Here is a 27,409-nt window from a genome sequence, read left to right as displayed (position 1 = left end):
TATTGTTACATTCCCTCCTGGATTTTCCACTGTTTGGTATAAGTCTGTTAGGCTTCTCTATAAGAAGGAATTTGTAACATATGTTTGTAATTAATAGTCGGTCTAACATTTTTTAAGAGGTACTCTTCTCATAAGCTTTTTATACACCTGTACAATATTGGCAAACTTAACCTCTGATGTTTTGAGTTTGCAGCCAGATGTAATTTCCTTTTTGCACTCAATTTTCAACAGTGTACCTTGTAGTCACTTTACAAGTAAGTCAAATATTATCCCTGTGATGTTTACATTAGCATTTTATACTCTGTCAACAAGAGAGCACAAGGAAAACTTTAAAAAATGATGATAACTAAATACATATATAATAAACAATATGATATTCTAGTATGAATGCAGTGGAGACTTAGTACAAATAGTCTATGCATGTAACATGTTACATAGGTGCTAATGATTCTCAAGTAACATACGTAAACTGTGATACACACTTTAAAAAGTGGTTTAAGTACAACAACAGGGAACAACACCATGTGTAACAGAATTCATTATGATGATAAATTGGGTCATCTACCGAACAATATATCCAAACTTACTTAATAACTGGATGCCAAAAAGATAATATTGACACAAAGACTCTTAATTTACCATAGTGCACAGAAGGGTTAGCAGCAACAGAGAATTCACATGGATTTGCTGAACAGTAAACAGTATGCAGAGTACATTCAATACTTCACACAGTCCATGTTCAGGTATGTTTCATTATGTGTTTCTTCTTCAATGTTCAAGGATCTCAAAACTTGCTCTAGGGCTGTTGAGAGGTCTTCCAATTCATAACTTTGCATCTACTGAGTGAGTAGTAGTAGTAGTAGAAGGGTTTGGTGGGCGCACGACAGCAAGGTCTTCAGCGCCCGTTCAGTATCACAGTGAGACGGGTGGCAAGAAAAAAAAAAAATCAGAACATTTACATAAAACGGAACATAAAACACGGGGAACAATCATTGAAAAATATGTGCGCACCCACACCGAAGCGTGGGATGAAGCAGGGCGTCAGCAGTAAAACATGGACAACACAGGAAGAAAAAGGTAGAGGGAGCTAAAACAATGTAGCAGATGGAAGGGGCTGGCTGACCGCAAGGAAAAAGGGGAGGAGTCAGCCACTCTGCAATACACTAAAACCTCCAGCCTAAAAGTTTAGGCCAGAGTCCAGACACATCACAAAACTTAAAAATCCTAGACACACACGTCTCATCGTTAGCTAAAACACCATGCAGATCCCCATAAACTTGTGCTTCTGCCCTTGCATCACGGTATAAAATGCAGTCTGTTAAAATGTGCCGGACAGAGATTGGCACACCACAAGCATCACAAAACGGAGGATCCCCCCGCCGTAATAAATAGCTATGCGTCAGAGGACAGTGCCCGATCCGAAGACGTGTGAGGGCCACCTCTTCCCGCCTGAGCAGCCGGCAGGAGGAACGCCACAGCCGAGTGGTTGACTTTACCGACCCCAGTTTATTGGCCGTCACCGCCAGCCATTCGTCCTCCCACACACTGAGTGAAGTCTAACAGATGCTGTGCATTAGTGTACACATTCTTCAGTATACTAACATAGGCTGCATCTGTGTCTTGTTTCTAAAGAGTTTCTTGCACAGACAAATTTGGAACTGAGCCAAAAGTTTTCTTCAGTTCTATGAGTACCAGGCAAATGCTAATTTGTACTCACTGCTCTGTTCTGTAATTTAATCTACCAGTTGCAAATGGTCCATTATCCATGTCCACTTCTAAATCCAGTTTGTTTCCTTCATTCAGCTGAAATACAATGATTTTTTTTTTATTGGGTTGTTCATAATTTTAGTGAGTGTCCTGTGTTTTACAGGGAGATGGCTGAAAGGTCTGCAGCTTCTCTTGCATTGCCTGTCTCCTTTCTTGTAAAGAAGAGTAGTTAGAGCACTGTATCAGATTTGGAAAAAAATTCCTCTGCAAACATTATTTTAAAAAACTAGTTTACTTTTTCATTGATTTGCCTCCAGCTTCGAACATTAATATTCAATCACTGCATCTCCAAGTGCCTTACTTTTATTCAACCCCTAAAGCCTTTATAAAATTGATCTGACATTCCTTCAGGAATATCACTATTTTCACAGGTAACTAATTATCTGTGTTTCTGATTCCTCTCATGAACAATGCAGACATTAAACGTATCTTCCAATATTTGAACAATTTCCTCCCAGTTGTTAGCTGCTGTGCCATCTGTTATCTTAACTGATGCAATGTACTGTCTACTGAACATATATTTCCATTTCACTTTCTTCATTCTTTAACTGTTTCAGTCGTTTTTCTTGCCAAATTTTCTTCTCACATGCTCTTAAAGATATTTCTGAATAGCTTAATTTAATGCAGAATGGTTTATCACATTCCTTTTATAGTTCAAATGGAACAGTTGCCTTATTCTAAACAGTAAATGGAACATTATCTGGATTATAAAGATGGAAATGGTAATCAAATTACATAACAACAAAGAATAAAGAATGTATGGAAGATGTGCTTAGAAAAATTATGTTGTTCAAATGCTCTGAATATGGAAGACGTAAGCAAATTACTTAACATAAAAATGACACATTGAGATGCCGACAGGCGCAACAAAAAGATTGCTCCACATTCAGCTTTCGACCAGAGCCTTCTTGACAAAAGAAAACATATACAAGTTAACAAAAGCAAGCACACCTCACACATATATGACAGCTAACTTTGGCAGCTCTGAGTGAAATGCCTAATATAGTTGCAATTCCAACACAGTTTCCATTGTTTGAAAGAATTACTTAAAGTGGACAAATGATTTCCAATCATTATGCAAGAAGTTGAAATGGCACTTTAGGAAATGAAATGTTTAACATGACTGGTGGGTATGGGAGTACTATTGAGCTCTCAATGGTTTAAGCCAAGGAAAGACGGAAATACTGCATTTGTGCAACAACGTTTATGAGAACTGTGAGTAATTAGATGACTTAAGAGAAATAGCTATGGTTTCAATAGTGAAATAAACTAACGGCATGAAATATATTCCATACATGACAATAAATTTGATACCTCACTCAGCGTAAGTTCTTCCAAGATTAATGAACTGTCGGTATTACATGTTTCAGTTTCCTGCAGCTCAAATGGTACTGATTTTGACTTATTACCATGTCAGATAACCTGTTCAAGAAGAAAGGAAAAGGGGGATATTACAATAACAGGAAACCAAATTACAAATCAAACAAACTTCTATACACAATTATATATACTTGAATACATTACATAGTAACTCATCAACTGGATAAGCCCAGAGAGGTGCTCTCAATTTAAACACATCTGCACAGTGATTGTTGCAACTGAAGGCTACAGTTAACTGTGCAATAGAGTAAAGTGTTAAGTGGACTAAACTTTACGATATCTGGCAGCAGACTGGAGTCAACTTGAAAGAAAGGAGACTAACAACCAGTCTATATATGACAGTTAAAACTAATGATACAGGATATGAGGAATTAAAAGAGGAGAGGGATCAGATACATTGGTTATCTATCACCTACTTTGTTTAATACCTATTTAAATGATTTAGTTAAAAACTGCTTCCAGCGAAAGAGTTGTCTGACAACAGGGGGGAAGGATAACCAAATGTATAAGATTTGATGACAACATGGAGTTTGTTGTTGTTGTGGTCTTCAGTCCTGAGACTGGTTTGATGCAGCTCTCCATGCTACTCTATCCTGCGCAAGCTTCTTCATCTCCCAGTACCTACTGCAACCTACATCCTTCTGAATCTGCTTAGTGTATTCATCTCTTGGTCTCCCTCTACGATTATTACCCTCCATGCTGCCCTCCAATGCTAAATTTGTGATCCCTTGATGCCTCAAAACATGTCCTACCAACCGATCCCTTCTTCTAGTCAAGTTGTGCCACAAACTTCTCTTCTCCCCAATCCTATTCAATACCTCCTCATTAGTTACGTGATCTACCCACCTTATCTTCAGCATTCTTCTATAGCACCACATTTCAAAAGCTTCTATTCTCTTCTTGTCCAAACTGGTTATTGTCCATGTTTCACTTCCATACATGGCTACACTCCATACAAATACTTTCAGAAACGACTTCCTGACACTTAAATCTATACTCGATGCTAACAAATTTCTCTTCTTCAGAAACGATTTCCTTGCCATTGGCAGTCTACATTTTATATCCTCTCTACTTCAACCATCATCAGTTATTTTGCTCCCTAAATAGCAAAACTCCTTTACTACTTTAAGTGTCTCATTTCCTAATCTAATCCCCTCAGCATCACCCGATTTAATTTGACTACATTCCATTATCCTCGTTTTGCTTTTGTTGATGTTCATCTTATATCCTCCTTTCAAGACACTGTCCATTCCGTTCAACTGCTCTTCCAAGTCCTTTGCTGTCTCTGACAGAATTACAATGTCATCGGCGAACCTCAAAGTTTTTACTTCTTCTCCATGAATTTTAATACCTACTCCGAATTTTTCTTTTGTTTCCTTTACTGCTTGCTCAATATACAGATTGAATAACACCGGGGAGAGGCTACAACCCTGTCTCACTCCTTTCCCAACCACTGCTTCCCTTTCATGCCCCTCGACTCTTATAACTGCCATCTGGTTTCTGTACAAATTGTAAATAGCCTTTCGCTCCCTGTATTTTACCCCTGCCACCTTCAGAACTTGAAAGAGAGTGTTCCAGTGAACAATGTCAAAAGCTTTCTCTAAGTCTACAAATGCTAGAAATGTAGGTTTGCCTTTTCTTAATCTTTCTTCTAAGATAAGTCGTAAGGTTAGTATTGCCTCACGTGTTCCAACATTTCTACGGAATCCAAACTGATCTTCCCCGAGGTCCGCTTCTACCAGTTTTTCCATTCATCTGTAAAGAATTCGCGTTAGTATTTTGCAGCTGTGACTTATTAAACTGATAGTTCGGTAATTTTCAAATCTGTCAACACCTGCTTTCTTTGGGATTGGAATTATTATATTCTTCTTGAAGTCTGTGGGTATTTCGCCTGTCTCATACATCTTGCTCACCAGATGGTAGAGTTTTGTCATGACTGGCTCTCCCAAGGCCATCAGTAGTTCTAATGGAATGTTGTCTACTCCCGGGGCCTTGTTTCGACTCAGGTCTTTCAGTGCTCTGTCAAACTCTTCACGCAGTATCTTATCTCCCATTTCATCTTCATCTACATCCTCTTCCATTTCCATAATACTGTCCTCAAGTACATCACCCTTGTATAAACCCTCTATATACTCCTTCCACCTTTCTGCCTTCCCTTCTTTGCTTAGAACTGGGTTGCCATCTGAGCTCTTGATATTCATACAAGTGGTTCTCTTCTCTCCAAAGTTCTCTTTAATTTTCCTGTAGGCAGTATCTATCTTACCCCTAGTGAGACAAGCCTCTACATCCTTACATTTGTCCTCTAGCCATCCCTGCTTAGCCATTTTGCACTTCCTGTCGATCTCATTTTTGAGACGTTTGTATTCCTTTTTGCCTGCTTCATTTACTGCATTTTTATATTTTCTCCTTTCATCAATTAAATTCAATATTTCTTCTGTTACCCAAGGATTTCTACTAGCCCTCGTCTTTTTACCTACTTGATCCTCTGCTGCCTTCACTACTTCATCCCTCAGAGCTACCCATTCTTCTTCTACTGTATTTCTTTCCCCCATTCCTGTCAATTGTTCCCTTATGCTCTCCCTGAAACTCTGTACAACCTCTGGTTCTTTCAGTTTATCCAGGTCCCATCTCCTTAAATTCCCACCTTTTTGCAGTTTCTTCAGTTTCAATCTGCAGTTCATAACCAATATATTGTGTCAGAATCCACATCTGCCCCTGGAAATGTCTTACAATTTAAAGCCTGGTTCCTAAATCTCTGTCTTACCATTATATAATCTATCTGATACCTTTTAGTATCTCCAGGATTCTTCCAGGTATACAACCTTCTTTTATGATTCTTGAACCACGTGTTAGCTATGATTAAGTTATGCTCTGTGCAAAATTCTACAAGGCGGCTTCCTCTTTCATTTCTTCCCCCAATCCATATTCACCTACTATGTTTCCTTCTCTCCCTTTTCCTACTGACGAATTCCAGTCACCCATGACTATTAAATTTTCGTCTCCCTTCACTACCTGAATAATTTCTTTTATCTCGTCATACAGTTCATCAATTTCTTCATCATCTGCAGAGCTAGTTGGAATATGAACTTGTACTACTGTAGTAGGCATGGGCTTTGTGTCTATCTTGGCCACAATAATGCGTTCACTATGCTGTTTGTAGTAGCTAACCCGCACTCCTATTTTTTTATTCATTATTAAACCTACTCCTGCATTACCCCTATTTGATTTTGTATTTATAACCCTGTAATCACTTGACCAATAGTCTTGTTCCTCCTGCCACCAAACTTCACTAATTCCCACTATATCTAACTTTAACCTATCTATTTCCCTTTTTAAATTTTCTAACCTACCTGCCCGATTAAGGTATCTGACATTCCACGCTCCGATCCGTAGAACGCCAGTTTTCTTTCTCCTGATAACGACGTCGTCTTGAGTAGTCCCCTCCCGGAGATCCGAATGGGGGACTATTTTACCTCCGGAATATTTTATCCAAGAGGACGCCATCATCATTTAATCATACAGTTACATGGAGTTACTAATAGAAAATGAAAAAGCAATTAATAACATATTAGAAGAACTGAACACTAGTTGTGATGAACATAGAATGAATATAAATGTGAAAAAGATTACGACAATGGTTTTTACAAAGCAAGATAGAAATTTGTGATGAATCAGTGGCAGAACTTGATAACATCAAGTACCTAGTATGCAAAATAAAGTAACATGACTTATAATCAAGAAATAAAAACTAAGATGACTATTGCAAAAGCAATTATTTACAGGAGGACTGTTTTCTATTGACAATTCAATAAACGATCAAGGGAAAGATTAGTGAGGTGTTTTGTATCAAAAAACCTGTATGGTACCTAAAAATGGAGAGTATGCTAGCAAGACCATAAATATGTAGAGCCTTCTGAAATGTCAGTCTGTAGAAGAATGGAAGTTGTGAAATGGACGGATAAAGTAATTAACGAGGTTGTGTTACATACGGAGAATGAGAAAGGACAAATACTAGAAACAGTTAAGAGACAGAAAAGAAATTGGCTTGAACACTGCAAGGGCCTGAATCATAAAGGATTCAGTAAAAGGAATGGTGACTCGAAAGAGGACCAGACGAAGAATTGATGACATCAATGATAATGACAATTGTAAACATAAAGTGGCTCAATTTTATGGTTATTAGCCCCTTGATCCTCTCATGGTGTCAGAAGACGTAGATATGAACTTCCCTTCCCTTCCTTTCCTTTCCTCTCCTTTCCTTTCCTTTCCCTTCACACCCCACTCCCCCCCATCCTCACCCCAACCCTCACTGTTTAACAGTAATCGAACTATCATGTTTTGTACTAGGTAGATAAATGAGTAACTAGCCTACTAAATTCAACTGGCAAAAATACAACTAATTACACTGTGTAAAAGTTAAAATGGCAACCTAAAATATGTAGTTATAATGTAATTGGATAGATAAAAAAATCTGCTCGCCAAGTGCCGAGAGGAAAACACACATATAAAAATTATTATGTATGCAAGCTTTTGGAGCCAGTGGCTCCTTCTTCTGGCAAAAGGGTTCAAGGGGAGGGAAGAAGGGTGATGGAAAAGGACTGGTGAGGTTTAGGAAAAGGGGTAGAGTTCAGGAAACCCCTCTGAGTCAGGGGAGACTTACAGGATGGGATGAGAAGGAAAGACTTTACGTTTTCAAAAATTGATTATTTTCATTGACATAAAATATGTAGTTAGTATCATCCACCCCCTAAGTCGATATAACAATGTTCTCCTCCTCAAAACTTGTCGTAATATATAACTAACTTCTTTGTATGAAGCGTGTCGCATCTGCTAGACTGATAGGTGGTGTAATATACACTCCTGGAAATTGAAATAAGAACACCGTGAATTCATTGTCCCAGGAAGGGGAAACTTTATTGACACATTCCTGGGGTCAGATACATCACATGATCACACTGACAGAACCACAGGCACATAGACACAGGCAACAGAGCATGCACAATGTCGGCACTAGTACAGTGTATATCCACCTTTCGCAGCAATGCAGGCTGCTATTCTCCCATGGAGACGATCGTAGAGATGCTGGATGTAGTCCTGTGGAACGGCTTGCCATGCCATTTCCACCTAGCGCCTCAGTTGGACCAGCGTTCGTGCTGGACGTGCAGACCGCGTGAGACGACGCTTCATCCAGTACCAAACATGCTCAATGGGGGACAGATCCGGAGATCTTGCTGGCCAGGGTAGTTGACTTACACCTTCTAGAGCACATTGGGTGGCACGGGATACATGCGGACGTGCATTGTCCTGTTGGAACAGCAAGTTCCCTTGCCGGTCTAGGAATGGTAGAATGATGGGTTCGATGACGGTTTGGATGTACCGTGCACTATTCAGTGTCCCATCGACGATCACCAGTGGTGTACAGCCAGTGTAGGAGATCGCTCCCCACACCATGATGCCGGGTGTTGGCCCTGTGTGCCTCGGTCGTATGCAGTCCTGATTGTGGCGCTCACCTGCACGGCGCCAAACACGCATACGACCATCATTGGCACCAAGGCAGAAGCGACTCTCATCGCTGAAGACGACACGTCTCCATTCGTCCCTCCATTCACGCCTGTCGCGACATCACTGGAGGCGGGCTGCACGATGTTGGGGCGTGAGCGGAAGACGGCCTAACGGTGTGCGGATCCTACGGTCTTGGCGTGCATCCGTGCGTCGCTGCGGTCCGGTCCCAGGTCGACGGGCACGTGCACCTTCCGCCGACCACTGGCGACAACCTCGATGTACTGTGGAGACCTCACGCCCCACGTGTTGAGCAATTCGGCGGTACGTCCACCCGGCCTCCCGCATGCCCACTATACGCCCTCGCTCAAAGTCCGTCAACTGCACATACGGTTCACGTCCACGCTGTCGCGGCATGCTACCAGTGTTAAAGACTGCGATGGAGCTCCGTATGCCACGGCAAACTGGCTGACACTGACGGCGGCGGTGCACAAATGCTGCGCAGCTAGCGCCATTCGACGGCCAACACCGCGGTTCCTGGTGTGTCCGCTGTGCCGTGCGTGTGATCATTGCTTGTACAGCCCTCTCGCAGTGTCCGGAGCAAGTATGGTGGGTCTGACACACCGGTGTCAATGTGTTCTTTTTTCCATTTCCAGGAGTGTATATACGTCCATTTGAAGTCAGAGATCTTGAGTAACTGCACAATATTCAAGGATGTGCCAAACCGCTAATATTTCTCCACAGGTGCACTGCAGGGGTTGTTCTTGTCATAACAGTAATCAACAAATTATTTTGGTATGCCGAATTCTGAAGGAAATACCTTCCCTTACTAATCTGCATAGCGACATGTGCCAGACCTTAGTGATTCATAGACTATTGGGTGGTGTACTATATTGCTATGTCTTCTACAAGTGGTGTCTTATATGTACGCGTAACTCAGCACTTGGAATATCTAGTTGAATGTTTCCCGCCATTGCTTCTTTGGCCAGTTTTCCAGTCAGCTCATTACACGAAACGCCAACATGACTTGTCATCGAGAGAAAAACAATGAATATTCCTGTTTGTCATGTATAGCAGATACCAATGGATGTTTTGGACAGCCTTTGTCTGTTGTTTTAAAACACTCAAGGAGTCACTGCATAAACAAAAATTCTGTCAAGGGGAAGTCGATACGTTTTGCAGAGCTCTATGTATAGCTACTAACTTAGTAGTAAATACTGCATTCTTTTGCTAAGGTATGTTATTCTTGATTTAAGTTGTGTACATATGCATCGCCAACTTGTTTGGAGCCATCTGCTTAGAGGAGATTAAAATGAGGATACTTTTGGATGAATGAATAAAATGCACATTGATAAAAATTGGAAGTAGTATTCTCTTTGGCAGCACACCTTAAGCTCATCCTCACTGTTGGTTAGGGAACATACCTTGGCTTTCAAGACAGAGTATTGCAGCAGGTAATCGGAGGAAGTTGAAGTTCATGTCTGTCCAGTCATACTGCTGCCAGTTAATCTGTTACAAGAGGGTTGATGAGTAACAGGGTTATGGGATTGTGAAATAAAATGAGATGACAGGGGTGGTAGGGCATTTGATTAATCACGATTGCATCAGTCAATAAATGTTGTTGGCATTGTATTTTCTGCTGTGGTACTCCAGCTTCCACAATGAGCTATGGACTAGACTCGTTCAAAGAGCTCCAGCTGCCAAATGGATTACATTGTGGTGGACAGGATTTAATATTTCTAGGATGGATGGTGCTACTGACGTATAAACAATGCTTCCATAGTCCAAAGAGGGTACAATGAGTTCTTTATCAAATGTTAATAAAACTGTTTGCTTTGACCCTAGGAGCTATTAGTGATGAATTGGAGAGTATTTAGTTTCTCCATGCAAGAAGTCTTGAGTTGTCATATATGTAGTAACCATATAAATTTATTATCAAAAATTATGGCACTTAAAACTCACCCTTCTGGGTCGCCATTTTCCTGCAAGTATAGGTTACTACGTGCCAAACCCACCGTCTCCAAACAGTCTACGATTAAAAAAAAAATCTCTATGAAGACTAGTAAACTTGCTGAAAAAATCCACTTATGCAGAGTTCCCACATTATATAATATGCCTTGTGTAAGTCAATAAATACCGTGACCATATGTCGTTGGTTAACAAAGGCCTCTCGAATCACAAACTCCAATCATAAGAGTTGATCTGTGGTGGATCAAGATCTCCGAAAGCCGCATTAGAATTGGGAAAAAAGATTTCTAGATCCCAAACACCAACAAGGACATGCATTAACCATCACTTCTAATAATCTTCCCAAGTTACTTGTTAGGTTGACTGATTTGAACCTGTTCCTATGTCCTCGTTTCGACACAGATATTGTGGTCATACCTCTCTCTCCATTGCACGGGAAATTCACCCTCTTGCCATAATTTGTCAGAAACTTTTAGACTAGAGTTTTTACTATTTTGAAGTATTTGATTATGGATATTGTCTCATCCTGCGGACATATCTCTACATTGTTTAAAGTGTTACGGATTCCCAGGTCGTAAAGGGTGCATTGTAGGTTGCCAATGAGGTAGAAAGTTAAAGTATTACATTCTGTTAAAAGTCAACACTGAGTGGAATTAGGATGGTAATTCTTAGATGCTGACATTTCTGCATAATATACAGTATAGCTAAAAGGTCAGCAATGTCAGAGAAATTGGTGTTAATTTCCCTTTATCAACAATTCCCTGGATTCTATTAGTGTCCTGAAATCCATTAATCCACAGTAATTTGGACCACATCTGTGATGTTGGGGTACCTGCTGTCACGGAAAAAACATTTCACTCCCAACTTTTGTTTTACTAAGCAACAGGCTTTTGGCGTTGCTGTTTTGAATAAAACTACATTTTCAGTAGAAGGATGTCGCCTATGTAAAGTTCTTCAATGGAATCTGCGATCTCTTTGCACTACCATGGAAAAGTTTCCATCTAGAAATATCTGAAGAAAATGGTATTATTGTTCTCAGCTTGGATGATTGGGTCTGTTGCATCATGTTCTATTTCATTGATCCTCTTCTTCGTATAAATTGTTCTGCACTTTAACTGTGAAAGAATTTCAATTGGCTCTTTGCAGTGATGAACATGGTAAACATTCGTTGTGGTGTAAATCTAGGACCGATACAATAATCGGGTAATAGTCATGTTTGCAAACATTGTCATGAACATTACACTGGATCACAAGTGCGAGGTTAGGACTGCATATTGTCAACTCTATTGCAGAACAGGAGCCATAAGCAGTGCTGAAATGTGTTGGGAGCTCCCGAATTTATCATGCAGAGATCAAGGTCTGAGAATAGTCTTTCTAGTTGTTGCCTTTTACTATTTGTTATCTCACTGCCCCATAAGTGATTATGGGCATTAAAATCTCCAAATAAAATGAAAGGTGAGGGGGTAACCATTTAATTACATCTTCCATGCCTCTGTAGGAAATTTCTCGGTCAAAGGAAATGTAGATATTACAGATTGTCATAATTATGATCAATTGTATTCTAATGGCTATTAATTCGAGTGTAGTATTTACAGGTACTTGTTCACTAGATGTGTTTGAATTGACCACTGTACAAACAACTGTGGATGCTCGTTCCATGTTTATTCTATTTTCACTACATGCATTATACCCTCCAGAAATCCAAAGATGGTCTTCTAATCATCTTGATTCTTGTGAAATGCAATATGTATTATGCAATAGTTTGTGATTAATTTTCAAATTTCTTTAAAGTGGTGATACTGTAGTAGTCATTGCTATTCCATTGTTAAAATATCAGTAAAGATGGCGTGATCAGTAACGATGAGAGTGATGGTATGCTTTGACCTACACAATGTTCCAATGGCACCTGTGGGGTTGGCGTAGTTTCCATAGATTCTTTTGGTGTCAAGGAGTTTTCGGGTTAAAAAAAGAACACATGAATTAGTTCTCTGTCTTTTATCTGGGTAAGAAGAACTACTGACTAGTATTTGACTGTATGTCAGTTATATTTTGGGACGAAGAAGCTGTGGAGTGGGTCTTCCTCTCTCGTTCAGTTGGAAGGACATGAAATGTCTTCTGCAGCATCTGCTGGGAGGCTTCTGCTGGCTCTGTAAGACTGTACGTCAAAAGTAGTGAAAGTCTCCATTGCACATATTTTTTTGTATTGTTTGGAAGTTCTTGGTTTATATACGTAGTAGATTAGATGTTTTTGAGGTGGTGGGGGAAGGGGAGGTGGTGTAATGGACGTGATTTTTGCATAATCATATCTGGATATGACAGGTACTTCATCATGTTATATTCTTGGATTTTCTTTACTAATTACTGGGCAAACTGGTGAATGTGGGGCATGGTGTTACTTACAACTTACTTAAAAAGGTGGTTGTGCATAAGAACAACCTTTATGAAGTGATCTTCCACAGCTTCCACATTGTAAGTCTGCTGTGCAGCAGGATGACATGTGTTCAAAATATAAGCAACAAACACATTTCGTTGGCAGTGGGACATAAGGTTTCACATTACCTCTCTACAGTATAACCTTATCTTTCTCTGGGAGGACATATCCTTCAAAAGTTAAGATGAAAGTGTGCATATATATATAGAGGGAAACGTTCCACGTAGGAAAAATATATCCAAAAACAAAGATGATGTGACTTACCAAATGAAAGTGCTGGCAGGTCGACAGACACACAAACAAACACAAACATACAGACAAAATTCAAGCTTTCGCAACAAACTGTTGCCTCATCAGGAAAGAGGGAAGGAGAGGGAAAGACGAAAGGATGTGGGTTTTAAGGGAGAGGGTAAGGAGTCATTCCAATCCCGCGAGCGGAAAGACTTACCTTAGGGGAAAAAAAGGACGGGTATACACTCGCAAACCCAGAACCTCGCACAGAAGAACCCCAAAAGTGCCCCACTTGCGACAGGATACTTTCCGGGACTGGATCAGACTCTGAATGTGGCTCTCCAGCAGGGATACGAATTCCTCAAATCCTGCCCTGAAATGAGATCCATCCTTCATGAAATCCTCCCCACTCCACCAAGAGTGTCTTTCCGCCGTCCACCTAACCTGTGTAACCTCTTAGTTCATCCCTATGAAATCCCCAAACCACCTTCCCTACCCTCTGGCTCCTACCCTTGTAACCGCCCCTGATGTAAAACCTGTCCCATGCACCCTCCCACCACCACCTACTCCAGTCCTGTAGCCTGGAAGGTGTACACGATCAAAGGCAGAGCCACATGTGAAAGCACCCACGTGATTTACCAACTGACCTGCCTACACTGTGAAGCTTTCTATGTGGGAATGACCAGCAACAAACTGTCCATTCGCATGAATGGACACAGGCAGACAGTGTTTCTTGGTAATGAGGATCACCCTGTGGCTAAACATGCCTTGGTGCACGGCCAGCACATCTTGGCACAGTGTTACACCGTCCGGGTTATCTGGATACTTCCCACTAACACCAACCTATCCGAACTCCGGAGATGGGAACTTGCCCTTCAGTATATCCTCTCTTCTCGTTATCCGCCAGGCCTCAATCTCCGCTAATTTCAATTTGCCGCCGCTCATACCTCACCTGTCTTTCAACAACATCTTTGCCTCTTTACTTCCGCCCGACTGACATCACTGCCCAAACTCTTTGCCTTTACAAATGTCTGCTTGTGTCTGTGTATGTGCGGATGGATATGTGTGTGTGTGCGCGCGAGTGTATACCTGTCCTTTCTTCCTTTTTTCCCCCTAAGGTAAGTCTTTCCGCTCCTGGGATTGGAATGACTCCTTACCCTCTCCCTTAAAACCCACATCCTTTCGTCCTTCCCTCTTTCCTGATGAAGCAACCGTTTGTTGCGAAAGCTTGAATTTTGTGTGTATGTTTGTGTGTCTATCGACCTGTCAGCAATTTCGTTCGGTAAGTCACATCATCTGTGCTTTTAGATATATTTTTCCCACGTGGAATGTTTCCCTCTATTATATTCAATTATATATATATATATATATATATATATATATATATATATAGAGAGAGAGAGAGAGAGAGAGAGAGAGAGAGAGAGAGAGAGAGAGACATATCTTTTGGATCTTTTCGGACCAGTCTGACATAATGTACACCTCACCATGCTAGACTAGCTCCTTGTCTGTATGGCGTGTAATGTCTCTGTGAAAGTTAATTCCTTGTACCATATTCAAAGTTTTGGGTGGACTAATAGTCACTGGTCTATCATCCAGTCTTTCACATGCCTGAAGTCCACGAGACTGTGCAGCAAAGGGGGCTTTAATCAAAAGCAACACATTTTGCACTTTTTCCAATGCATCTACTTATCCACATTTATCTTTATTTGCTCCACGAAAAATAATGGCTTCATCACTGTAAAAGTCTGTCCATCTGGTCCAGTACACACCAGGTACTGAAAAAACTGTTACGTTCCCAGTCACTTGGTTTGTCCCTCTTAAAGACTTGGCAGACAAAAAGTGGTTGTGTGTGTATGAGCTGCGTTTTGTGTGTGTGTGTGTGTGTGTGTGTGTGTGTGTGTGTGTGTGGTCTTTTTATTGTGCCTGTTTGCGACTCAACATCTTCGCTAGATGGTGAGTAACAATTTATCTTTTTCATAATATTGTCATTACTCGATCCTGAATTTTCAATTGTTTAATTTCCATTTTGTGTTGTAAAGTACTTTGATTTATGAACAATGTGTACCAGTTGAGTAGAGCAAACTAAATGTCTTAACTGTTTTCTGGAAGGTCATCTGTGTTAAATACTAAGCGGCAAATGGATTTATTTATGTGTGAAGAATTGATTTAGATTATTGTTGCAAATGGAAGAAATCCAATTTCCTCCCTAATGAATTAATGATGTCCAAGGATCCATGGTACAGACAAATAACTAGACAGCAACCTGTAATTCTCCAGTACACATGAAAACAAAGTGTTCATATACGTATCATAGTCCAGATTCACAACTGACAAACTGTTCTGTTTAATCACTGTCTACGGGCTAAGGATGAAAGTTTTGGCAACTTCAGCAGCGTTATGTCAAGTGTAAATTACATAAATAATTAATGACAGATCAATAGGATGAAGTTTTCCATACTACTTCTTGGTACATGCTGTGATAGGTGGACTAGCGTTCTATACTCCCGGACCTTTCTCTCTTTCCTAAACCTGGAGCACACTGGTGATAAAGGAGGTCAGTATAAACACACAGATGGGCTAATGTGAGCAGTTTAAGCAAACAAATTATCAAATAGTCTTCTCTAACAATGAAACCCAAGTAGTAGAAAGTTTTAAGTTCTTGGAATTACAGATAGATTACAAGCTTAATTGGAAAAACCTCTGCCTAGAATTAATGAAGCACCTATATTCATCAATATTGGCAGTATGCGCAATCACTACTATAGCTGATTTAAAATTAATAAGTTAAGTTCATTCTGCTCATTTCCCTTCACTAATGAGTTATGGACACACTTTTTTTTTAACTCCTCTTACAAGGACAGTATTATCACATTACAGAGGTGTATTACAAGAATTGTATTTAATGTTAGTCCTTTGTTGCTACCAATAGCTCTTTTTTCTCATAAAATCATGACTCAAAAAGGGACCAAAACAACCTCTATGAACATTGTGGCAGATACAAACTATGCAACAGATCGAGATTCAAACCTGTGACTTCGCCTTCCATGGAAAAGTGCCGTAACAACTAAGCTATCCCATCATGACTCACTACCTAATCTCACAACTTCACTTCCACCAGTACCTATTCTCCCAAATTCCAACCCCCACAGAAATTCTCCTGCACATTAGTGGAACTAGAACTTCTGGAAGAAAAGATATTGCAGAGAAATGGCTAAGCCAAAGTCTCACGGATTGCTCCCTTTTTGGTGTTTTGGGATTGTCAGGTATGGTCTTGACCTATATAGGTCAAGGGAAATGTCAGAGTCTATTTTCATAGTTTTCGTTGTAGGCGTTGGTGTTTTGGTATCTTTTGTTTCAATAACAAATTAAATGTGTTAAAATACTAGAATATAACTTATGCAGATTCCATCCCTTGCAATAAAAATTAAAACAGCAATCAAGGCCTACTTGGTGCTTGGGAGCCTCTTAAGCTGGAACCATAGTGCTGACTTTTCGAGTATATTCCTTTCCTTCGCTGCTTAATTTTTTCCTTTCACTTTGAGCTCTACCTTCACCCCTCTTCCTCTGTTTTGGTGCAGTTTTCCTTTACATTTTTCAATATTGTGTATTACGTTTCTGTAATAATTTCTTTGGCAGTGTCCTATTATTGCAAACAAACTACAGAGCTACTTCAGTTGTCAACAATTCACACAGGTTCGCTCCAAGGCAATAACAGAGAACTGAGGGCACATGACTCGTTATCTGAACATCGATGTTGGTGTTAGGCACAAGAGCCGTCATGTGACAGCTGTAAATACTGTTTCACACTGTTCTGGTGTTTGTTTCAGAATATATGTTATTGCCGTTGGCAGTTACAGTGGAATTTCACCTATAACTCAAATTTTCATTTTTTGGCAATTGACCCATTATTTACTTACATGCCACAATTATTCTAATTTTATCCTCACGATTTCTGTATGAGCGATATGTAGGATGTTGTATTATATCCCTAGAGCAATCATTTAAAGCTAATTCTTGAAACTTTGTTAATAGACTTGCTCGGGATAGTTTACATCTGTCTTCAAGAGTCTGTCATTTCAGTTCTTTCAGTATCTCTGTGCCACTCTCCCATGGATTAAACAAACCTGTGACTAGTCATGTTGTCCTTCTCTGTATACGTTTAATATCCCCAGTTAGTCCCATCTGGTATGGGTCCCACACTCTTGAGCAATATTCTACAATGAGTTGCACGAGTGATTTGTAAGCATTCTACTTGTTGACTTTTCCAGTATTCTACCAATAAACCGAAACTACTATATGCTTTACCCACGACTGAACCTATGTCATCATTCCATTTCATATCCCTTCAAAGTGTTATAGCCCAGTATTTATATGAGTTGGCCTATTCCAACAGTGACTCATTCAAATTATAGTTATAGGATACTAAGTTTTTTCATTCTGTGAAGTGTACAGTTTTACATTTTTGAACATTTAGAGCAAGTGGCCAATCTCTGCACTATCTTGAAATCTTATCAAGATGTGACTGAATATTTATCCAGCTTCTTTCAGATGGTACTTCAGGGATTACAGAAATGTCTGAGTCCACCCATCTGCTTTGACCCACATCATCAACATGGCAGAAATGGCCATTTTAAGCATCTCCAATATGGCGCCTATGACATCACTACAAACACAAGACAATAAACATGGAAATACACATAAATAAGACATTATCATCTCCCTCCAAAAATACAGTCAAACTACTGGGACAACCATGGTGAATTGGGGGCTTTAGTGTGGGGACAAGCTAAATAAAACAGTAAAAAACGCCTTGATCCAAAATCACACAAAATGATGGGGAGGGGGGGGGGATAAATTACAACACTCCGCTACACCAACAAAAGCTACAGGAATTGGACACTTCCATTGACCTATATAGCTCAACCGCAACTGTCGATGACACAAAAACACCACCTACAACTACGAAACTTGGAATCAGACATTTCTCTTGACCTCAAATTTTGTATGGACAAAAATCATCATTCTGATTATGAGGTTATAGTTAACTACTCGAATGAAATCATTTACTTATCAGCAAATACTTAGGCATGTTGATTTAAACATATTACATATACTGCTTCACTCTTTCAGGTCTCCTGTAAATGTCAGTTTAAATGCAGGCACCTTTCATATGACCAGAAACTTAAATTGTTTAAGGAATTCTGCTCACTAAATGATACAGTAAAGCAAAATAACTATGCAATGTCTCACATACATGTTGGCAAAGGAAGAAGCGAAAGTCAAAAAGTATATAACGATAGTAACGAAACTGCTCAGCTGTCTACTGAAGAAGGTGCAGGACAACTGGTCATACCCAAGAAGTAAAACGTAACTGTGTTACACATTCCCTGATGGCGAGGGAGATGTAATAAGAGTATATAAAGGAACATTTATTGAGGTTCTCACTTTGACCAAAAGAAGAGTTCAGACATTAACACAGTTGAAGCAGAGTGGTGAGATTGTGTATGAATAAAAGTGAGGAAATAAGACAAAACAGTCTGGAAAGATACAGAAGAAGATGAAAAGCTGGTTGTTGCTCATATTAACGCCATTCCAAGACAAGAAAGCCACTATTTAAGGGAAAAATCGGGTGATAAACAATACTTAAGTGAAGACCTGACTGTTTATCAATTATTTAAGGAATTTCAAAGGCAACATCACATACCGCTTCTATGCAAAAGTTTTTAAAGACAAATTCCTCAAGCTAAAATTTCATCATTTGTCCAGTAACCCATGTTCTACATGTGACCTTAGAGCCAAAATGAGATGTGATCACAATAATAAAGACAATAAACTGCAGCTAGAACGCCATCACTGAAAAGCATAGAAAGCTATGGATTCCATGAAAGCTGAAACAATCAAGAGTCAAAGGTTTAACTCGGAAGTATGTACAGCTACAATGGATTTGCAAAAAGTGATTTCTCTTCCTTCATTAAGGCACAGTGAAACGTACTATTTGCAACAGTTCTCAAATTACAACTTTTGCATTAATGCTGGTGATAATCAAACTGGTCACATGTTTCTTTGGCATGAGGCCATATGTGGCAGGAGTGGGAATGAAATTGCTTCCTGTGTGCACAAAGCTTCTACTTCGACACCTACTTGTAAAAATAAACTAATAATGTGGAGTGACAACTGCTGTGGGCAGAACAAAAAGAAGATGATGTTTCTGTGGGTTTACCTTACAGCAAAGGGTTACTTTACAGAAATAGAACACAAGCTTTTGGTTAAAAGACACACTTTTATGTCTTGTGATCATGATTTTGCTCACATTGAGAAACAAAAGAGGCTAACTGTGTGTGAAGTACAAAAGATTTAGTTCGCCTCATCACTGAAGCTACACACACAACACCATTCATAGTGACTATTATGCAAGAAACAGATTTTTACGACTTTAAGTCAGCTGCTGAAAAATATATGAATCTCACCAATGTGCATATTTCAAAAGCACACTGGATCAGACTGACTGCTGAACAGCCTGGGGTACTACAAGTTCAGTCAACTATCAGTGAAATTGAAGAGTTCAAGGAATATTACATCTTGAAGAGAAACGTGAAGCCTTCTGATCTTCAACACGTGCACCTGGAAACACTACACCATGAATGAAGGCTGTCTGAAGAAAAGAGAAGGGATTTAGCTATTAAAGTGATACCACTGGATAGTTATTTATGTTAAACCCTTTGCAAACAGAACGTTTCATTTTCTTTACATTTTGTATCTTTTGTTCTCAAATCCATTAACATAGAATAAAAACACATATGTGACAAAAAATCTGTATAGTTTTAGTGTTTGTGTAAAGATCCCCAACTTTTATAGGCCCACTGCTTTTGTTCCAGTGCTATACACATTTTGTTGTTTATCTCTAAATCAATTTTTTGGCACTTGGCCCATTATTTATTTACAAGCCACAATTACTACATGCACAGAGGCATCAAAAAAAAATCATTCTTTCCGTGCTCCACACTTAACTGGAACAGGAAGAAACCCTAATAACTAGTAAAACAGATGTACCCCCTGCCAAAATGCATCTCAGGGTGGTTTGCAGAGTACACATGTAGCTGTAGAAATGTAGCTTCCAAAGAGTCATCTGTTATATTTTCCATACCAATTGTCTGTTAGGTGAGTCTGTCCTTTCCCGGGAAATCACCAAATTTGTGAAAATTGAAGAAAGTCTGTCATTTTGTTAGTCTTACAATCACTCTTTAATGGAAACACAAATAGTCAACACACTTTTCTCTCCTGTGACCCAGTCAGAAGACATTTCAAAGACAATCTTTCCCACAGAATAACCGTAAAACACAGTTAGCAGAATTCACACAACTGCATATTGGTACAGGAGACAAATTTGGTGAATCTTTGCATGCCTATTTACAACTGAACCCTCAGTTTTAGACATAAGAGTTCAACCCAAACACTGTTTATAAAACTGATTAAAATGAATATGGAGATTTCTCCTTTTGAAGGAATGTGGTACTTTAAAGCACTGATTAATAATAAAAACATCAAAATTTATGAGGTTGGCATTTCTTTTGGAGACAATTATTTTTTAATTTTAGTAATAAAAAAGGTGGGATAACCACCACAAAAGAACTTTGGCAAGTAGGGTGAAGGCTCTAGTTTTGGCCACTACCCCACTTATGGCCACCTTGATGTCAAAGGTTAATTTTTAAGCTTGTCTGGAATAACAGCCAGTTCTACTATAGATTATTATAAACTTTGTGAAACGCTCTATTCATTTGTCTGCATAATCATTCTTTTGTCTGTTTTTGTTTGGAGGCACCAATTTGTGATATGGTCAGTGTTGCAGAAGTTGGATTTTGCAGTTTTCTTTAAGCAACACATGATCTGTTTTTTTTTGTTTTTTTTTTTTTTGTATTTTACATGTTTAAATAAAACATCAGAAGAAACTTAACCTGTTCAGAGGTAAGATAAGACATTATATTTTCATTTCTTTTAAGTTTTGTATCACTCAGCATAAAAACATGTTATCAAAAGTATGTGGCCATTAACAGATCCATATTTAGCCCTGGTTCCGTGTTATGGCCATGCATGTGGCCGTAAGTGGAGACATATATGTATCCTGTTTTGGCCACTTCTAAAAACTGATACAAAAACATCAATATTAGTGTTCTGTCCTACATTACACTAGGCTAATTTTATTTAAATAGGCTTATTAATATATTTTTGGTATTTTTATATCAATATATACCTCATTGTTAGTATTGTCTTGGCATATCATACTAATTTACCTATGCTTGTAAGATACAAAATATGCAATAGGCACTATTCAAATATGCAACATTCTTTAACTCCATCTTTGTGCATTATTTATAGGAAAATTGAGTCAACCATAGAATAAGAAGTTTCAGTATTCTCCCAGCAAAGTTAAAGATGCTCTAAAGGCTATTGATGAGGGAATGAAGGTTGCTACTGCAAGCAAGTTGTATAAAGTTCCAAGGACAACATTAAGAAACAAAATTTCTGGTGTATCTCCAAAAGAATCTACAGGGCACTGTGGTCCACATTCTGTCTTAGGAGAACAAATTGAAAAATAATTGGTGGACTGGGTTTTGGACTTGTGTAGCATGGGATTTCCAGTTACTAAAGAAAATCTCTGTGCATCTGTGCAAAAACTTACTGAGAGTGCAGATATGGAAAGTTGTAAGGCTACATTTACTTACAATCGACCTGGAAAAAAGTGGTATTACGGATTTCTTAAGAGACACAAGGTTCTGTCACAAAAACATGCAGAATATGTCAATAGGGCTAGAGGTTCTGTTACAGAAGAGAAAATAAGAAACTGGTTTCATGAAGTATCCATCACTTTAAATGATATGGATGTGTTAAATGATCCAAATAGAATTTTTAATATGGATGAAACTTCTTTTTTTTCTGGCTCCTAAAGGGGAATTAATCATAGGTCCTCGTGGTCATCATGTTTATGATGAGTCATGTAACTCTGACAAAGATAACATTACTACATTGTTTGCAGTGAATGCTGCTGGAAAATTTGCTACTCCCTTAACACTGTTCAAATATGCAAGGATTCCAGCATCATTGGTGAAAGCAGCTCCTCCAAACTGGGGCATTGGAAAAACAGAAAATGGGTGGGTGACAGGTGAAAGTTGTTTTGAGTATATAACAAATGCATTTGATCCGTTCTTGAAAGAAGCTGACATTCCCCGGCCTGTAGCAATATTTTTAGATGGGCACTGCTCTCATTTGACACTTCATTTGAGCAGATATTGTAGGGAAAATCAGATCATTCTAGTTGCTCTCCATCCCAATTCTACACACATCTTACAACCATTAGATGTAGCTGTCTTTGGACCTATGAAAAAAATGTGGAAGAAGATTGTTCAGAAATGGCGTTTTGAAAATAATGGCACGGAAATTTCAAAATCTGATGTACCTTCTGTTCTGTCACAAATTATTACAGAACCTAAAATGGTGACAAATATTCGTGCTGGTTTCAGGGCAACTGGTCTGTTTCCATTTAGTGTGAACAATGTAGATTACAGCAAGATAGTTGTTCGTAGTATACCAGCCTCAACTACAGTTCAGTCAAATGAGGAACTTCAGAGACATTTCTCATATATAGAAAAGCAAATTGATCCTGTCCGTCTAGATGAGTTCAGAGCAACCAATAGAAGGAATCATGAGTGGGAAGGAAATTACTTTTCAAGTTCTGGAGAAAAATAGCTGATGAGGTTGAAATGCATGGTGCTAGTGGTAATACTGATGACATTCTGACAGATAGCATAGCGCCTCCCTCTGAAGGTAATCAAACAGAGAATCTTTCACAAAACACAGACAGACTTAATCCTTCATCCATTCAAAATGTTGATAATATTGACACATCTTCAACACGCAGCATTTTACAGAATTCAGATATTCCTTCAACACCCACCAACAGTCTTATTCCTGCAGATATATCAACAACCCCCAATAGTATTTCACATAATTCAGGTACTCCAACATCCAACCATAGTCCATCTTCAGTGCATATCCAAGTGACACCACCAAAATCATTAGCAACAGTTTTTGAAAGTGTCATCACTTGGCCAGAACCCAAACAACGAGGCACAAAGAGAAAGAAAGAACATACACCCACTGTTGTGACTAGTGACAAGTGGGTCGAATATCATGAACTGAAGGAAAAAGAGAAGCAGGAGAAGGAGCAGGAAAAAAGGAAGAGAAAAGCTATGAAGGAGTTAAAGTCCAAAGAGCAGCACTTGGCATTATCTCATGTAAAAAAGGGGAAAACAAGAAACAGACAAGAGTTAAGTGATAGGCCAACAAGTTCTTCAGAGGAAGAAGGATGGACGGACAGTGAAAGCAGTTTAGATGACTACGTAGAAGGAGATGAAACACCAGAAAATGTGAAACTATCTTCGAGTGAGAATTTGAAAGTAGGGGACTTTATTTTGGTAAAATTTAGTTTAACAGGAAATAGAAGAACAAGACCTGCAATTTTTAAGTATGTATCTGTGATTTTGAAAGTGCTTTCTGACTCTGAATATGAAATTCAGTGCCTAAAACGTTCTAATGTTCAGAAAACTTGTTTCGAATACATTGAAAATGATGTTTCGACTATAACGGGTGAAGATATTATAGGGAAACTGCCAGATCCAGTCTTGATGCAAGAAGGATGTTCATTAAAAACAAAGTTCCCTGGTTCCATTGATACTCGTGAGAAATAAACTTGTCTGGAAGTTGATTTAAGTAATTACTGGGACAATACTTTGCCTAATGTTTTTTTTTTTTCCTTTCTTTTTTTTCTTTCTATTCATTCAGTTTCTGTACCTTTTACCTATTTGATGTATGTTTGTTGTCTGTTGTCTTATATACTTGTATAAAGCACAAATTACTTTCCGGCACATGGATTGACAATTATTTTAGCCATAGTTTTATTATGAAGTGGCCATAAGTGGGGAAACAACTGGCCATAGGTAGGGTTAACGTGGCCAAAACTTGGGAAACGTGCCATTTATTTTTTAATATTTTTTCTGCTTTTGTTATACAACTTAGAATATTTGTTTTTACATGGTTGTAATGTGTAGACTTTGAAGCAATAGATACGTTTATGAAGTAATTCGTACACTTTCTTCCTATACTAAAAATGTGATTGCCCTTAATGTGGCCATAACTGGGGCCTCGACCCTATTTCTAGACTGACCATAACCGATGAGAAAATTCTTGAACTGAGATTTTGCCAAAAAACCACATGTCATAAATGTCACTGAGGGGTCATCTTTGGTGTCCTGTGTATGGTCAGGAACTTTCTGAGGAGAGAGGAAAAAAAAAAAAAAAAACATGTAAGTCTGCAGGTTTCATGGCAGTTGATAGTAAAATCCTCTGACTCGTTAGGCCATATCAGCTTTTGCTTCAAATTTCTTTGGGGATATTTTTCAGGATTCCACTAGTGTCTCTGGAAGGCTGAACAACACCAGCGACAGAAATGTGAAGATCAGTGTAAGGAGACAAAAACCAAGAATGAGCAGAAAGAGCACTAGATACTGACAACAGAGCAAAGACTGTTTGTTCAGTAAACCTGAAAACATTGTAGTGCTTTGCCGAACACTGTGAAGAATTTAGCATCCATACAGCTCGTTATCTGTTTTTGGTGTGGTGCAGCACTTCATCCTTGACAGATAAATCATTTTGGAAGTGATACACAGTACACATTCCTCTGCAGACACGTGACAGATAACGTAAAAAAAAAGAGAGATTGACATAATATTCTAAAGTGACAACATAATTTAGATCCCCAAGGACGTCACTCTCTTTACACTGATCATTTCTTTAACTTTTTTTTTATGATGGACATATGATCTTTATTCACATAGTTCTGCAGAACATAGGGGGTGGGGTGGGGGTGGGGGGTGGGACATGGGAGGGTGGGACTCTTCCAAGCAAAGGAATGATGTTACTTGTGGTTCTGTTTTTGGCAAGACTGTCTTCACAATAAATTATAGTATGGTACAGCATCCAAAGTAAAGCGCTCTGTACAATGCTGTTTAGCCTATGTTCCTCTTGCAGTCTTACAATGTCTACATCACAAGTGCCAATTTAGGAGGCTCACAGGATGGACAGAAGTCAATGTTTGAAGATCTTATCCAAAGAAGATGGTAAGTAATAATTTCAACACTTCTAATTACATTGAAATCTGCGTGAACTGTAAATCAATAAAAGCATTCTCAGTTTCAACCCTTTAGTGAGGTTTCTGGACTCTCTCTTCAAAGATAAGTTAATATAGTTGCTGCATCTGAGAGAGAGCTACAGACAAGAAGGTTCAGTGATAACAACACATTGCAACCCGCAATCTTTGTGCAATTTCAACTTGACTACGGAAATGTTTTTAATGACCCCAACGTCATCTAGAGGTTAAATGCCGGCCGGAGTGGCCAAGCGGTTCTAGGCGCTACAGTCTGGAACCGCGAGACCACTACGGTCGCAGGTTCGAATACTGCCTCGGGCATGGATGTGTGCGATGTCCTTAGATTAGTTAGGTTTTAGTAGTTCTAAGTGACTGATGACCTCAGAAGTTAAGTCCCATAGTACTGTTACTTGCAGTTGCGAATTATTCCACATGGTGGATTAAGTGTACAATGTTTTATCTCCACTTACATCACTGCCACTATCATACTGATGGATGTTCCCCAGTGAAACAAAATTTTATAAATTTGCCAAGCCACAGCACAATTTGGGATTTGTGCAACACAGAATCTGAAATAAAACATGTAATATTAACATGTGCTGAACAATTACTTTTGATCCTATGATTTCAGAACTCTGTGATATGTTGGAGTAACTAGACTCTGAATGAAGCAAATGATGGCAAATGGGATATGAGACATGCACACGATACCTGAGTACATCAGTATTAAAAATATTTTGGTTGGAAAACATATGGGGCAAAGAGAGACTGAAGAGACGAGAGAGACAGACAGTGAGAGAAGCTCTTACTGACAACTGCTTTCATACCCATTACAAATAGCTATGTTTAGCCAAGATTCAAATCACTCTTGCTGGAGGGGATGCACTGCAACAAAACAGACTAATCTTTCGACCTGTCAGACGCGTACCGATTGAAAATAACCAAAACTTTTCGAGTGAAAACAACCCAAGATCTAACAAGTTATGCAATACTTAGGTGAATTAATTCCAAAAGAATTTTTTAAAGTTAAAATTCGTGAAGTACTAATACAATATGGGCAGGACTAACGATTTATGAATCATGCGCAAATAACAGGTGCCATTCATAAGTGAATTCAACATGCTGGGAGAGCACGCGTAAAATTCCGCACGGACGAAATGAAAGCCCATTAATTACTGTCTAATCTGTCTGTACTTACCATTAGGTGTAATCGGATACGAAATATCTATCGTTCGGGCCTGTAATTTTAGATGCAAGGTTCCTGATCTCAAACACGAATAACATTTAAATTTTTCGGTGTTTTGTCAAAATTCGTATAATTAGGGTGACTACTGTTATTTGCATTCCGAAGCAATACGTTGTCACAGTGAATCAATGCATACAACAACCAAGAACTATAACAGGTGTAAACACGTTAAAGTAAACAAGCACTGCACAAAACTATCACTTCTCTCACATACCACGAAATATCCGCCATCATCCAAAATTCGTCTGGCATTTGTTTTGACACAAGCTTCTGTGTTCGATAGTTGTTCGGAAAAATGTTATATAGTATCGTTATAATTGATTGTAATTTCTACTTCAGTAAGGTACTTCACTTTGAAGGGATCATATGTTAAAGCTTGGTATCATTTCAGGATTTTTCCACTTCACTTCACAGGTTCTAATTTTCGTTCCAGATTGTTCTGTTTTGTCATTTTAATTAAGTACGGTACAGTAAGTAATTAATTTTAAATATCATTTCGACTGTAACGAGCTCTCTTCATTTCAACTGCTTTCTTCGTTTACCTCTAATTTTTGCCTAATCTTCTTACATTCGTTTCTTTTACATTTCTTTGCTGTATCGTATAAACCTATATTTCTTTTTTTATTTCAACTGAAAACCCGGTGTGCTTAACGTTGCTGCTAGTCTTACTGCACACCCTCGATCT

The 27,409-nt window shown here is 38.9% G+C and overlaps 1 protein-coding gene across 6 annotated transcripts in view; it reads right to left on the bottom strand.

Moving 5' to 3' along the window:
* Nucleotides 1–27,062, bottom strand: part of LOC126253044 (uncharacterized protein C2orf42 homolog) — a 258,388-nt gene extending 231,326 nt beyond the window's left edge. For 2 of the 6 annotated variants that reach the window (XM_049954114.1, XM_049954120.1), the window contains exons 1-2: nucleotides 26,677–26,931; nucleotides 3,082–3,189 (exon numbers count right to left, since the gene is read on the bottom strand). The gene's annotated coding sequence lies outside the window, so the exon portion shown is untranslated. The other 4 variants (XM_049954115.1, XM_049954119.1, XM_049954117.1 and 1 more) reach the window with 4 other exon arrangements.
* Between the last annotated feature and the right edge of the window lie 347 nt (nucleotides 27,063–27,409).

Source organism: Schistocerca nitens, chromosome 4 (assembly GCF_023898315.1).
Source record: "Schistocerca nitens isolate TAMUIC-IGC-003100 chromosome 4, iqSchNite1.1, whole genome shotgun sequence".
NCBI classification, from domain to species: domain Eukaryota; kingdom Metazoa; phylum Arthropoda; class Insecta; order Orthoptera; family Acrididae; genus Schistocerca; species Schistocerca nitens.
This window is presented reverse-complemented; position numbering and strand designations above follow the sequence as displayed.